This window comes from Rhinoderma darwinii, chromosome 1 (assembly GCF_050947455.1).
Source record: "Rhinoderma darwinii isolate aRhiDar2 chromosome 1, aRhiDar2.hap1, whole genome shotgun sequence".
Lineage (NCBI taxonomy): Eukaryota > Metazoa > Chordata > Amphibia > Anura > Rhinodermatidae > Rhinoderma > Rhinoderma darwinii.
The window spans coordinates 646474306-646486976 of NC_134687.1; the positions used below are offsets into that span (position 1 = coordinate 646474306).

Here is a 12671-nt window from a genome sequence, read left to right on the forward strand (position 1 = left end):
CTTGTCCATCTTGCAAGGAAATGGCTACAGCCAGAGGAATCAACCCCTGCGCAGATCGTGGAGAGAGTGGTGCTTGACAAATACATCCGCTCCTTACCACCGAAGGTTCAGCGTTGGGTCGGTCAAGGAGATCCTACAGATGCGGAACAGCTGGTGAACCTGATTGAAAGTTACAGAGCTACTCAGGATCTACTCCAAGAAGTACCGCCTGGATGTTCTAACCCCAGGAACAGCAAATCGTGCGGAGCACCCGGTAAGACTGTTCCATTTACTAGAGGGGTGAGAAATGTCTTTAAGGGAGGTGGCTCAGAAGGGGAGCAGACGGAGGGAAGAAATCCCAGAGAGACATTGAAGGCCAGACCAGGATCTCAAGTTGGGGACCGGGGCCGCATACTGTGCTGGCGGTGTTATTGACCTGGGCATATTGCTGCTAATTGTCCCCTGACTACTGAGCCAATGGAATGTGATGCAGCAAGGCGAATATCCTTGTTTGCACGTCCTGTTTGTTCTGCTGAGACGGTTTACGAGACTGAACAACAAATGTGTGTCGTAAAAGTGGAAGGGTGTACTGTGAGTGCCTTGCTGGATTCTGGGAGTCTGGTTACCCTGGTGCATGCCAGCCTGATAGACCCTGGAACATTCAGAGGTGTCCTGTGCATTCATGGGGACACTAAAGAATACCCCACCGCTTTGGTCACTCTAGAGACTTCCTGTGGAACCGCTTGCCATGAAGTGGGTGTGGTCAAGTCCCTGATGCACAGTGTGATCCTGGGGAGAGAAAAAGGGCCTGGAGTTGGATTGGGGAAGAGCAGGGCGGGTTCCCCAATCCCTAGTCCATCTCTGTTTGTAGGACAAGGCTGCTGCTCAATTTGCTGCACCTGCAGCCTGTATATAATAAGGTGCAGACACAGTGTGTGTCAGTCTCACCCCTGACTCAGACCGGAGACTACTAAGTCTGGAGTAGCCTGTATTCTATGTGAGTAAAGACCTGTATTACTTTGTGTCCAGTGCCTGGTAGGAAGGCACTTGGTATAGTTAGATAATGTCTTGTTTAGTTAGTGCTCAGACGAGCAGGATTTATTTTGTATTTTGCCTTGTTGTACAAGAGGCTGTTTCTTTGACAAGAATAAAACACTGGCAAAGCCCTGTTATGAACTTTAATGCACGGTGTCCCTGTCTCTGGCTACAAAGAAACCGCTGTACCAACCTCTCCTGATGCTAAACCCTCACAATATATATATATATGTTTATATATATATATATATAATATATATATATATATATTTATCCCTCCAGAAAGGTGTATATTCATCTCCCTACCAGGTAATCAAACACCCTGGGTGATGGAAACCATAAACAGTGAACTAATCCAGGAAGCAGGAAGTTCCAACTGCCCTTCCATCCCCCTACTAGAAATGATTGCAGAGGAAAAAATGGGATATGAACGGCGCTGCAACTCAAGAATGATGCTTGGAATGGTTATAATGATAAGATCTTTTATTCAATAGGCTACGCGTTTCAATGCCGCACCGGCATCTTCCTCAGGCCATATAAATTACAGTTGAAACAACACACCTTAAATACAACATGCTGCCAAAAAAAACGCCAATGTGATCAAGGTCAGAGTGCATCAGTGACGTCATCGATAAAAAAGATTTAAAAAAAACACAAATAAAGAAAGACAAGTGTAAAACCAATAGTAACACAATAAGTGACATCATGGGTTAAAAAATATAAAGAACAATACAAATAAGAACATTGTACCATGAAAATGCTATCAAGGAATTTCAGAAAAATAGAAGTCGGGACCTGCAAAAAAATACATACTATTTGCTATTCGCGTAAGTGTGGTATTTACAAACACAACGATTTTTATCAAAATAAACATCTAATACTTTAATAAATAGGATAGAAAAGAAGAAAAGGATCAGTTTAAACGAATAAACCTCTGAATACATGTATATTTTGTATTTCTCAGCGTGTATGAACTTGAGGAACTAGATATCAAAAAACTCAAAAGAAGGTTTGAGATGCCGTAAAGAAGACAACTATTTTAATATCTGAAATCGGAATAATCATATATATATATACACACACCCCTCTCTTAATGGAAGAAGAAATAATCCACATATATATATAAAAATATACATAAACCCTCAAACCATCCAAACGGATGCTCAATAATGTAAATGCGGCAATTGCAAAATATGATGAAAAATATTAAATATACAAAAGGATACACATATCATGATAAAAAATGCACTAAGTAAAAAATTAATTAAGAACCAATACTGTAATGTAAACATTACAAATTAATATAAGATGCCTCATTGGGGGACTAACTATAATTTACTGAAATATTTATTCCGTGGAAAATTCATACACAGATAAAAGTTACAATTGATGATAAAAACTGGAGAATTAGGAGATATGAGATGAGAAAAATTTGCCAAACAAACATGTATCTAAAAAACACACATAAAAATATATATAAAAAATACATACATATATATATATATATATATATATGTAAAAAAAAGGGGTTGAAAAAACACAAACCACAGTCATAGACCCCCAGAGAATAAAATTAGTCGAGGGATGTTTCAGAAATGTCATTTAAACCATTTGGTTGCAGTGTTAGTAATTTAAAAATCCAGAAATTTTCTCTTTGTTTTAATTTCTGGAACCGATTGGGAATGTCACCAGATATTTGCTCTATCGGAGTAATAGTAATCTTATTAAATTGACAATTATGAACCGAGGCACAGTGTCTTGAAACACTATGTTTTAAAAATCCTTTTGAGACATTGTACCTATGTTTATTAATCCTACTCCGCAGGCATTGAATAGTTCTCCCATTGTATTGTAACCGACAAGAACATTCCAAGAGATAAATGACATAATCACTGCCACAATTGAGGAATGACCTAATAGGAAAAATTTCCTTAGTAATATTAGAACTAAAAGTATGTTTTCTATGTGAAATATTGATACAACAAAGACACCGTTTTTGTCCACATTTGAAGGAACCATTTAAAATGGAGAGGGTTTTTGGAATAGATGACTTAATATTATGGACCCGGCTAGGGGCTAATATATTTTTTAAATTTGCTGAGCGTCTAAATGTAATGCCTGGTTTGTCTGGCAAAAAATCTTTGAGGAATGGGTCATTTTTCAAGATATGCCAATATCTCGACAAAATTGATCTTACGGAATTATGTCCACTGTTATAAGATGTGATGAAATTATTTGAGTGTTTCTTCAAACTATTCTTTTTATCAACTTTGTCAGTCTCATTTGTACCATTAATGATAGCCTCCACCCTTTTTACTGGAGCAACACAGGATTTTTGGGTTAATTCCGCCGCCCTAGAGCGGGCCCCCTTAATCAATTGTATTGGGAAATTTTTTTCCCTAAACCTACCTTCTAAAATCTTACATTCCTCCTGAAAATTGTGGTCAGAGGAGCAATTTTTCCTCACTCTCCTAAATTGCCCAAAAGGCACATTTCTAATCCACGGCGGGTAGTGTGCACTTTTAAAATCAATATAACTGTTTACATTTTAAAACCCATTTTAAAACCGTCGATGTAAACAGTTATATTGATTTTAAAAGTGCACACTACCCGCCGTGGATTAGAAATGTGCCTTTTGGGCAATTTAGGAGAGTGAGGAAAAATTGCTCCTCTGACCACAATTTTCAGGAGGAATGTAAGATTTTAGAAGGTAGGTTTAGGGAAAAAAATTTCCCAATACAATTGATTAAGGGGGCCCGCTCTAGGGCGGCGGAATTAACCCAAAAATCCTGTGTTGCTCCAGTAAAAAGGGTGGAGGCTATCATTAATGGTACAAATGAGACTGACAAAGTTGATAAAAAGAATAGTTTGAAGAAACACTCAAATAATTTCATCACATCTTATAACAGTGGACATAATTCCGTAAGATCAATTTTGTCGAGATATTGGCATATCTTGAAAAATGACCCATTCCTCAAAGATTTTTTGCCAGACAAACCAGGCATTACATTTAGACGCTCAGCAAATTTAAAAAATATATTAGCCCCTAGCCGGGTCCATAATATTAAGTCATCTATTCCAAAAACCCTCTCCATTTTAAATGGTTCCTTCAAATGTGGACAAAAACGGTGTCTTTGTTGTATCAATATTTCACATAGAAAACATACTTTTAGTTCTAATATTACTAAGGAAATTTTTCCTATTAGGTCATTCCTCAATTGTGGCAGTGATTATGTCATTTATCTCTTGGAATGTTCGTGTCGGTTACAATACATTGGGAGAACTATTCAATGCCTGCGGAGTAGGATTAATAAACATAGGTACAATGTCTCAAAAGGATTTTTAAAACATAGTGTTTCAAGACACTGTGCCTCGGTTCATAATTGTCAATTTAATAAGATTACTATTACTCCGATAGAGCAAATATCTGGTGACATTCCCAATCGGTTCCAGAAATTAAAACAAAGAGAAAATTTCTGGATTTTTAAATTACTAACACTGCAACCAAATGGTTTAAATGACATTTCTGAAACATCCCTCGACTAATTTTATTCTCTGGGGGTCTATGACTGTGGTTTGTGTTTTTTCAACCCCTTTTTTTTACATATATATATATATATATATATATGTATGTATTTTTTATATATATTTTTATGTGTGTTTTTTAGATACATGTTTGTTTGGCAAATTTTCTCATCTCATATCTCCTAATTCTCCCGTTTTTATCATCAATTGTAACTTTTATCTGTGTATGAATTTTCCACGGAATAAATATTTCAGTAAATTATAGTTAGTCCCCCAATGAGGCATCTTATATTAATTTGTAATGTTTACATTACAGTATTGGTTCTTAATTAATTTTTTACTTAGTGCATTTTTTATCATGATATGTGTATCCTTTTGTATATTTAATATTTTTCATCATATTTTGCAATTGCCGCATTTACATTATTGAGCATCCGTTTGGATGGTTTGAGGGTTTATGTATATTTTTATATATATATGTGGATTATTTCTTCTTCCATTAAGAGAGGGGTGTGTGTATATATATATATGATTATTCCGATTTCAGATATTAAAATAGTTGTCTTCTTTACGGCATCTCAAACCTTCTTTTGAGTTTTTTGATATCTAGTTCCTCAAGTTCATACACGCTGAGAAATACAAAATATACATGTATTCAGAGGTTTATTCGTTTAAACTGATCCTTTTCTTCTTTTCTATCCTATTTATTAAAGTATTAGATGTTTATTTTGATAAAAATCGTTGTGTTTGTAAATACCACACTTACGCGAATAGCAAATAGTATGTATTTTTTTGCAGGTCCCGACTTCTATTTTTCTGAAATTCCTTGATAGCATTTTCATGGTACAATGTTCTTATTTGTATTGTTCTTTATATTTTTTAACCCATGATGTCACTTATTGTGTTACTATTGGTTTTACACTTGTCTTTCTTTATTTGTGTTTTTTTTAAATCTTTTTTATCGATGACGTCACTGATGCACTCTGACCTTGATCACATTGGCGTTTTTTTTGGCAGCATGTTGTATTTAAGGTGTGTTGTTTCAACTGTAATTTATATGGCCTGAGGAAGATGCCGGTGCGGCATTGAAACGCGTAGCCTATTGAATAAAAGATCTTATCATTATAACCATTCCAAGCATCATTCTTGAGTTGCAGCGCCGTTCATATCCCATTTTTTCCTCTGCAATCATTTCTACATGGAGACCCATTGGTGTGACCGTCTGGGATTTCGGCTGCAGCACTTACCATCCTACGTGACTGATCTTACTTCTTGTGGTAAGCCTACACCTGTCACATTTTGACTGCTATTTTTGGGCTTACTTACGCTATGTGGCGCCGTGTGTTTTTTCTTGTATCATCCCCCTACTAGATAATGGTATTCCATGAGGTAGCCATGAGGCCCAGGCTCCCCCCTTTCACGTGCATTTGCTGTGATGTCACACAGATGTGCACGGACAAGGTATAAGAGGGTCAACGGCCTCACACTCCTTCACTTATTTCCTGCTACCAATTGACTCCACTTCCCTCCTGGTCTGCTTTTGCCTCATGGCCCTTCCTGAGAGACCACATGGACTGCTAAGTATCCACGTGTAGCAGCAGCTACACATTATGCTCTCCCCCCTCCTTACTTACCTGCATACCTGTTAAACCCTTTCCCACAATTTACCTGGTACACAGCAACCCATTCCCCTTGTTAACCCTTTATCCTCCTGTTGTCCCTGCTATTAATCCTTAGAGTATAGGGAACGTTATATTAGGAGGAAGTGGGACAGAAATAGTGAGCGTGTATTGTATTGTAACGTAACTGTATTCATATGTATGTATGTGGGTGGAGGTATAACGTAGGTTTGTGATACCGTGTTTATACTGTACTACGTATAGTGTGAGTATACTCAGTATACACTACCGTTGAAAGTTTAGGGTCACTTAGAAATTTCCTTATTTTTGAAAGAAAAGCACAGTTTTTTTCAATGAAGATAACATTAAATTAATCAGAAATACACCCTATACATTGTTAATGTGCTAAATGACTATTCTAGCTGCAAACATCTGGTTTTTAATGCAATATCTACATAGGTGTATAGAGGCCCATTTCCAGCAACCATCACTCCAGTGTTCTAATGGTACATTGTGTTTGCTAACTGTGTTAGAAGGCTAATGGATGATTAGAAAACACTTGAAAACCCTTGTGCAATTATGTTAGCACAGCTGTAAACAGTTTTGCTGTTTAGAGGAGCTATAAAACTGACCTTCCTTTGAGCTAGTTGAGAATCTGGAGCATTACATTTGTGGGTTCGATTAAACTCTCAAAATGGCTAGAAAAAGAGAGCCTTCATGTGAAACTCGACAGTCTATTCTTGTTCTTAGAAATGAAGGCTATTCCATGCGAGAAATTGCCAAGAAACTGAAGATTTCCTACAACGGTGTGTACTACTCCCTTCAGAGGACAGCACAAACAGGCTCTAACCAGAGTAGAAAAAGAAATGGGAGGCCCCGCTGCACAACTGAGCAACATGACAAGTACATTAGAGTCTCCAGTTTGAGAAATAGACGCCTCACAGGTCCTCAACTGGCAGCTTCATTAAATAGTACCCGCAAAACGCCAGTGTCAACGTCTACAGTGAAGAGGTGACTCTGGGATGCTGGCCTTCAGGGCAGAGTGGCAAAGAAAAAGCCATATCTGAGACTAGCTAATAAAAGGAAAAGATTAATATGGGCAAAAGCAGACAGACATTGGACAGAGGAAGAGTGGAAAAAAGTGTTATGGACAGACGAATCGAAGTTTGAGGTGTTTGGATCACACAGAAGAATATTTGTGAGACGCAGAACAACTGAAAAGATGCTGGAAGAGTGCCTGATGCCATCTGTCAAGCATGGTGGAGGTAATGTGATGGTCTGGGGTTGCTTTGGTGCTGGTAAAGTGGGAGATTTGTACAAGGTAAACGGTATTTTGAATAAGGAAGGCTATCACTCCATTTTGCAACGCCATGCCATACCCTGTGGACAGCGCTTGATTGGAGCCAATTTCATCCTACAACAGGACAATGACCCAAAGCACACCTCCAAATTATGCAAGAACTATTTAGGGAAGAAGCAGGCAGCTGGTATTCTATCTGTAATGGAGTGGCCAGCACAGTCACCAGATCTCAACCCCATAGAGCTGTTGTGGGAGCAGCTTGACCGTATGGTATGCAAGAAGTACCCATCAAGCCAATCCAACTTGTGGGAGGGGCTTTTGGAAGCATGGGGTGAAATTTCTCCCGATTACCTCAGCAAATTAACAGCTAAAATGCCAAAGGTCTGCAATGCTGTAATTGCTGCAAATAGAGTATTCTTTGACGAAAGCAAAGTTTGAAGGAGAAAATTTTTATTTGAAATAAAAATCATTATTTCTAACTAGAGATGAGCGAACCGGCACAACCGAACCCGGTTTCGGTCCGAACTTCCGGAAAAGTTCGGTTCGCAGCGAATCCGAACTTCACCGGGTTCGGCCGAACCCGTTTTGACCGAACCCGGCTACATTTTGGCGCCTGCCACATGTTACATCTAAAATGGAGGATTTCACAAGATCACCTGACATCAGGCTACCCCATAATGCCTTGCAAACGGCTCTCCCAGCCAATCGGGAGGCAGCATAGGGGCGGGCTCAAGCCTGCAATAAAAGTCTATGCACGGAGCTCAGCGGCCATTTTACAGACAGGATCTGTAGGGATAGCATATCTGTGCAGTAAGGGAAAGCTTTAGGAATCTAAAAGGCAGGAATCCAGCAATCGAAGGGGCTCATCCACTACTCACTACTCAGCCAGTGTGTGAATACGCTTTTATAAGGGGCTCATCCCCGTTGCATCCAACTTGCAATGCAGGCAGGCTTTGTAGTACTACAAGGCCCAGCATTCCCTGAGTCAGTGCACAGTGGCTAATAGAAATTCTCATTCATTGCCATTTGGCAAGCCAGTGTCAGTGTGTGAATATGCTTTTAGAAGGGGCTCATCCCCGGCCGTTAACATAACAAACAAATAACAATACAACTTGCAATACAGGCAGCCTTTGTAGTAGTGGTAGTAGTAGTACTACAAGGCCCAGCATTCCCTGAGTGCACTGCAGCGAGGCTGATAGAAATTCTCATTCATTGCCATTTGCCAAGCCAGTGTCAGTGTGTGAATACGCTTTTAGAAGGGGCTCATCCCCGGCCGTTAACATAACAAACAAATAACAATACAACTTGCAATACAGGCAGCCTTTGTAGTAGTGGTAGTAGTAGTACTACAAGGCCCAGCATTCCCTGAGTGCACTGCGGCGTGGCTGATCGAAATTCTCATTCATTGCCATTTGCCAAGCCAGTGTCCGTGTGTGAATACGCTTTTAGAAGGGGCTCATCCCCGGCCATTAACATAACAAACAAATAACAATACAACTTGCAATACAGGCAGCCTTTGTAGTAGTGGGTAGTGGTAGTAGTAGTACTACAAGGCGCAGCATTCCCTGAGTGCACTGCGGCGTGGCTGATAGAAATTCTCATTCATTGCCATTTGCCAAGCCAGTGTCAGTGTGTGAATACGCTTTTAGAAGGGGCTCATCCCTGGCCGTTAACGTAACAAACAAATAACAATACAACTTGCAATACAGGCAGCCTTTGTAGTAGTAGTAGTAGTAGTAGTAGTACTACAAGGCCCAGCATTCCCTGAGTGCACTGCGGCGTGGCTGATATAAATTCTCATTCATTGCCATTTGCCAAGCCAGTGTCAGTGTGTGAATACGCTTTTAGAAGGGGCTCTGAAATGTCTGGGAAAAAAAAGGTTGTGAAAGGACGGGGTAGAGGAAAAAACACCCATGCCGTCTCCTCTTCCAGTCCAAATGTTGGATCTGTTGGTGCCAGACCCAGTACCAGCATTTGTGGCACAAGACATGTGCCCAGTTCCACTAGTAGCAGCAGCCATGTGCCTGCTGGTAGTAGTATCACCAAGCCAGACTTGTCCATCTCCTCCGGTGGGCGGGTTACTTTAGACAATACGGCCATTGTGGACTGGTTGGCTGGCTCGCGGTCATCTCAGCAGGAAGACTCTGACGATCTGGCTTCAAGCCAGGTTTCGTTGGATTCCAGATCCTCTACAGTTCCTTGGCACAGTGACAGTAGTAATATAGGTATTTCTAGCGTTTCCATTCCATCATCTATGTCTTCGCTCCCCCTTCCTAGCGGGAAGCCTTATTTCCTGAGAGTCCTAAGAGACATCTCCTCGGGTGCGAAGGAAGATACTGAACAACATAGTGATGATGATGATGATTTGTTTTCCGCGAGTCAGCCAACGGAGTGTGTTGCGGCGGTGGTGGAGGTGGAAGCGGTGTCCGAGACGCATAGCTGCGGTAGTGGGGGTGTTGGTGGTGGTAGCCGTGGTGGCAGACGCAGTAATGAGGGGGGGCATGGAGCCCGCCATGATGTCACATCACATTCACAACACAGTGACAGAAGTGGCGGGGATGATGAGGAAGGCTATGATGATGATGTTGTTTTAGACAGGACGTGGGAACCAGGTGACGAGGTGATGACAGCGTCAGAGGAGGAGGGTAGTAGTGGCGGCACTGGCCGTGATAAACAGCCAAGCCGAGGTAGGGTCAGAAGTCAATCTGCAAAACGTTGCACCGGTAGGGTCAGCTCAGGAGCCGGTGCCGGCGACACTGATGCTGGTGTAGGCTCCCGAAAAAAGCCTGCCAGACAAGGGGCAAGCTCGGGTGGTGGTGGTGGTGGTGGTGGTGGACGGGGTACTACCTCTTTACGGTACTCTGCCGTGTGGCAATTTTTCTGTACCTTCCCGGAGGACGAAAGCATGGCACAGTGCCGTATCTGCAAGCAGAAAGTAAGGCGTGGGCCGGGCAGCAATGTAGGAACTACCGCTCTACGTAAACACATGGAGCGGCATCACAAGGCCATGTGGGACAATCGACATGCCTCACCATCATCATGTACATCTAATGAAGACCCCTCTTCCGCTGCTGCTGCTGCTCCGAGTCCCTGTCATCTAAGTAGTAGCCAGGCCTTATCCACCATGTCGTTGTCATCATCATCATTACTGTCATCTAGTGCTCCTCCTACGTCCCGTCAGTTATCCATTATGGAATCGTTGTCCAATAAGCAACAATATATACTTGTCGTGCGGCTTAATTCACACCTGGCTAAGTTGTTGGTGGTGCAGTCACTGCTGTACCACCTGGTCGACTCCGCCGGCTTCAAGCAATTGATGGCGTGCGCTCAGCCTAGGTGGCGAATACCTAGCCGACATTACTTCTCCAAAACAGCTGTCCCTGCCTTGCACAAGCATGTGGAGGAAAAGGTGTGCCAGTCCTTGCAATTATCCGTGTGCAGCAGGGTACATGCCACCGTCGACACGTGGAGCAGCAACTATGGGCAGGGACAGTACATGTCTTTCACGGCCCACTGGGTCAATATTTTGCAGTCCGATGCACCACCGTAGCAATGCCAGGCATTACCACCTCCACGCTTGTATCTTTCTGGTTCAACTCCGGACACCAGGCGCCTACCATCCTCCTCCTCCTGCTCCTTGCCTTCCTCCTTGGAGGTCTTCCCGTCCCCGACAGGACACAGCGTATCTTCCACTCCTCCTCCCTCCTCTTTTCATAGGTGCAAGGTGAAGCGCCACAACGCTGTCTTACACCTGCTGAGCCTGGGCGAGAAAAGCCACACAGGGCAGGAGCTGCTGCTGTGCATCAAGGAGGAAATCGCACGCTGGCTGTCTCCTCTGAAACTCACACTGGGCAATGTTGTCTCTGATAACGGCAAGAACGTTGTGGCTGCACTGCGTCTAGGTCACCTGACACACGCTCCTTGCATGGCACATGTGATCAATCTGGTCATAACACGCTCCTTAAAGTCATATGTTGCTTTGAAGGGTGTGCTGGCCATGTCCAGGAGGGTTTGCATTCGCTTTAGACGTTCGTATGCATTTAAGCACGCCCTCCTGGACTTGCAGCGTCAAAACAATCTCCCAGAACACAGCCTGATTTGCGACGTTCCAACACGCTGGAATTCCACCCTGCACATGTTGGACCGTCTGTACGAACAGCGGAAAGCCGTGAATGATTTCCTGATGCAGCAGACGGGCAGAGTTTGGAGCCAGTGTAATTTCGAGCTCAGGCACTGGCAGCTGGTTAGAGACGCATGTCGCGTTTTGAGGCCCTTTGAAGAGGCCACACGATTTGTGAGCCGTGACGCTAGCAGAATGAACGATGTTATGCCGCTGATATTCATTATGGAGCAAACGCTCACAGCGATGATTCAGCAAAGGATGGAGGAAGGATCACATCTGGCTATGGATGTTGAGGAGGAGGAGGAGGAGGATGAGGATGAGGAAACAGGACCTGAAGAGGAGATGGATTTGGAGATGGAATCACAGGAAGGGATAGGGGATGAGGCAGCCGCACAACATGACAGTGATGGTGGTGATGACGAGTCTGACCACGACCTTGATGATGGACAACCATGGCAGTATGGGGCGGAGATGGAACCAACCGGGCCCTCTGAAACGCTGGCCAGGATGGCGAGCTGTATGCTTCGTTACTTGCGTGCTGACTGTCGTATTGTTAACATGAAGCAAAGAGATGAGTACTGGATAGCCACACTTTTAGACCCTCGGTATAAAGCCAGAATGGGGGAGTTTTTTGCGCCTTCCGAGAGGGAGGAAAAATTGGCTTATTATCGAGAGAAGCTATGCAGCCAGCTTGTCACGGCTTTCAAACGGCAAACACCTGCTGCAAGCATGTCTGACCGGGGGGCCACTATCCGCTCCCCACTGTCTCATCGTTCCACCGCCTCTGGCAGAGCTACCTCTGCAATAGGCGGCAGCCGGGGCAGCCGCGGCAGCAGCAGCAGCAGCAACCAATTCAGTTTGGAAAATATGATGACAACATTTTTACATCCAATACCCCGACCTGACACACATCGTAGTCACCAAAGGGATGTTCACCATCACCAGGTGCAGCACCTAAACAACCAGGTTCACTCGTACCTGGACTGTGCCCTTTCTCCGTCAGAAATGCTGATCCCAGACCCCATGGACTTCTGGGTCAGCAGATTGGATCATTGCCAAGAACTGGCCCAGTTTGCCATGGGTGTACTGT

General features: G+C 43.0%; 1 protein-coding gene across 1 annotated transcript in view; it reads right to left on the reverse strand.

The window, feature by feature from the left end:
* LOC142673593 (gastrula zinc finger protein XlCGF66.1-like) overlaps nt 1-12671 on the reverse strand; it is an 88029-nt gene that overhangs the window by 4978 nt on the left and 70380 nt on the right. The gene's annotated exons all lie outside the window — the stretch shown is intronic.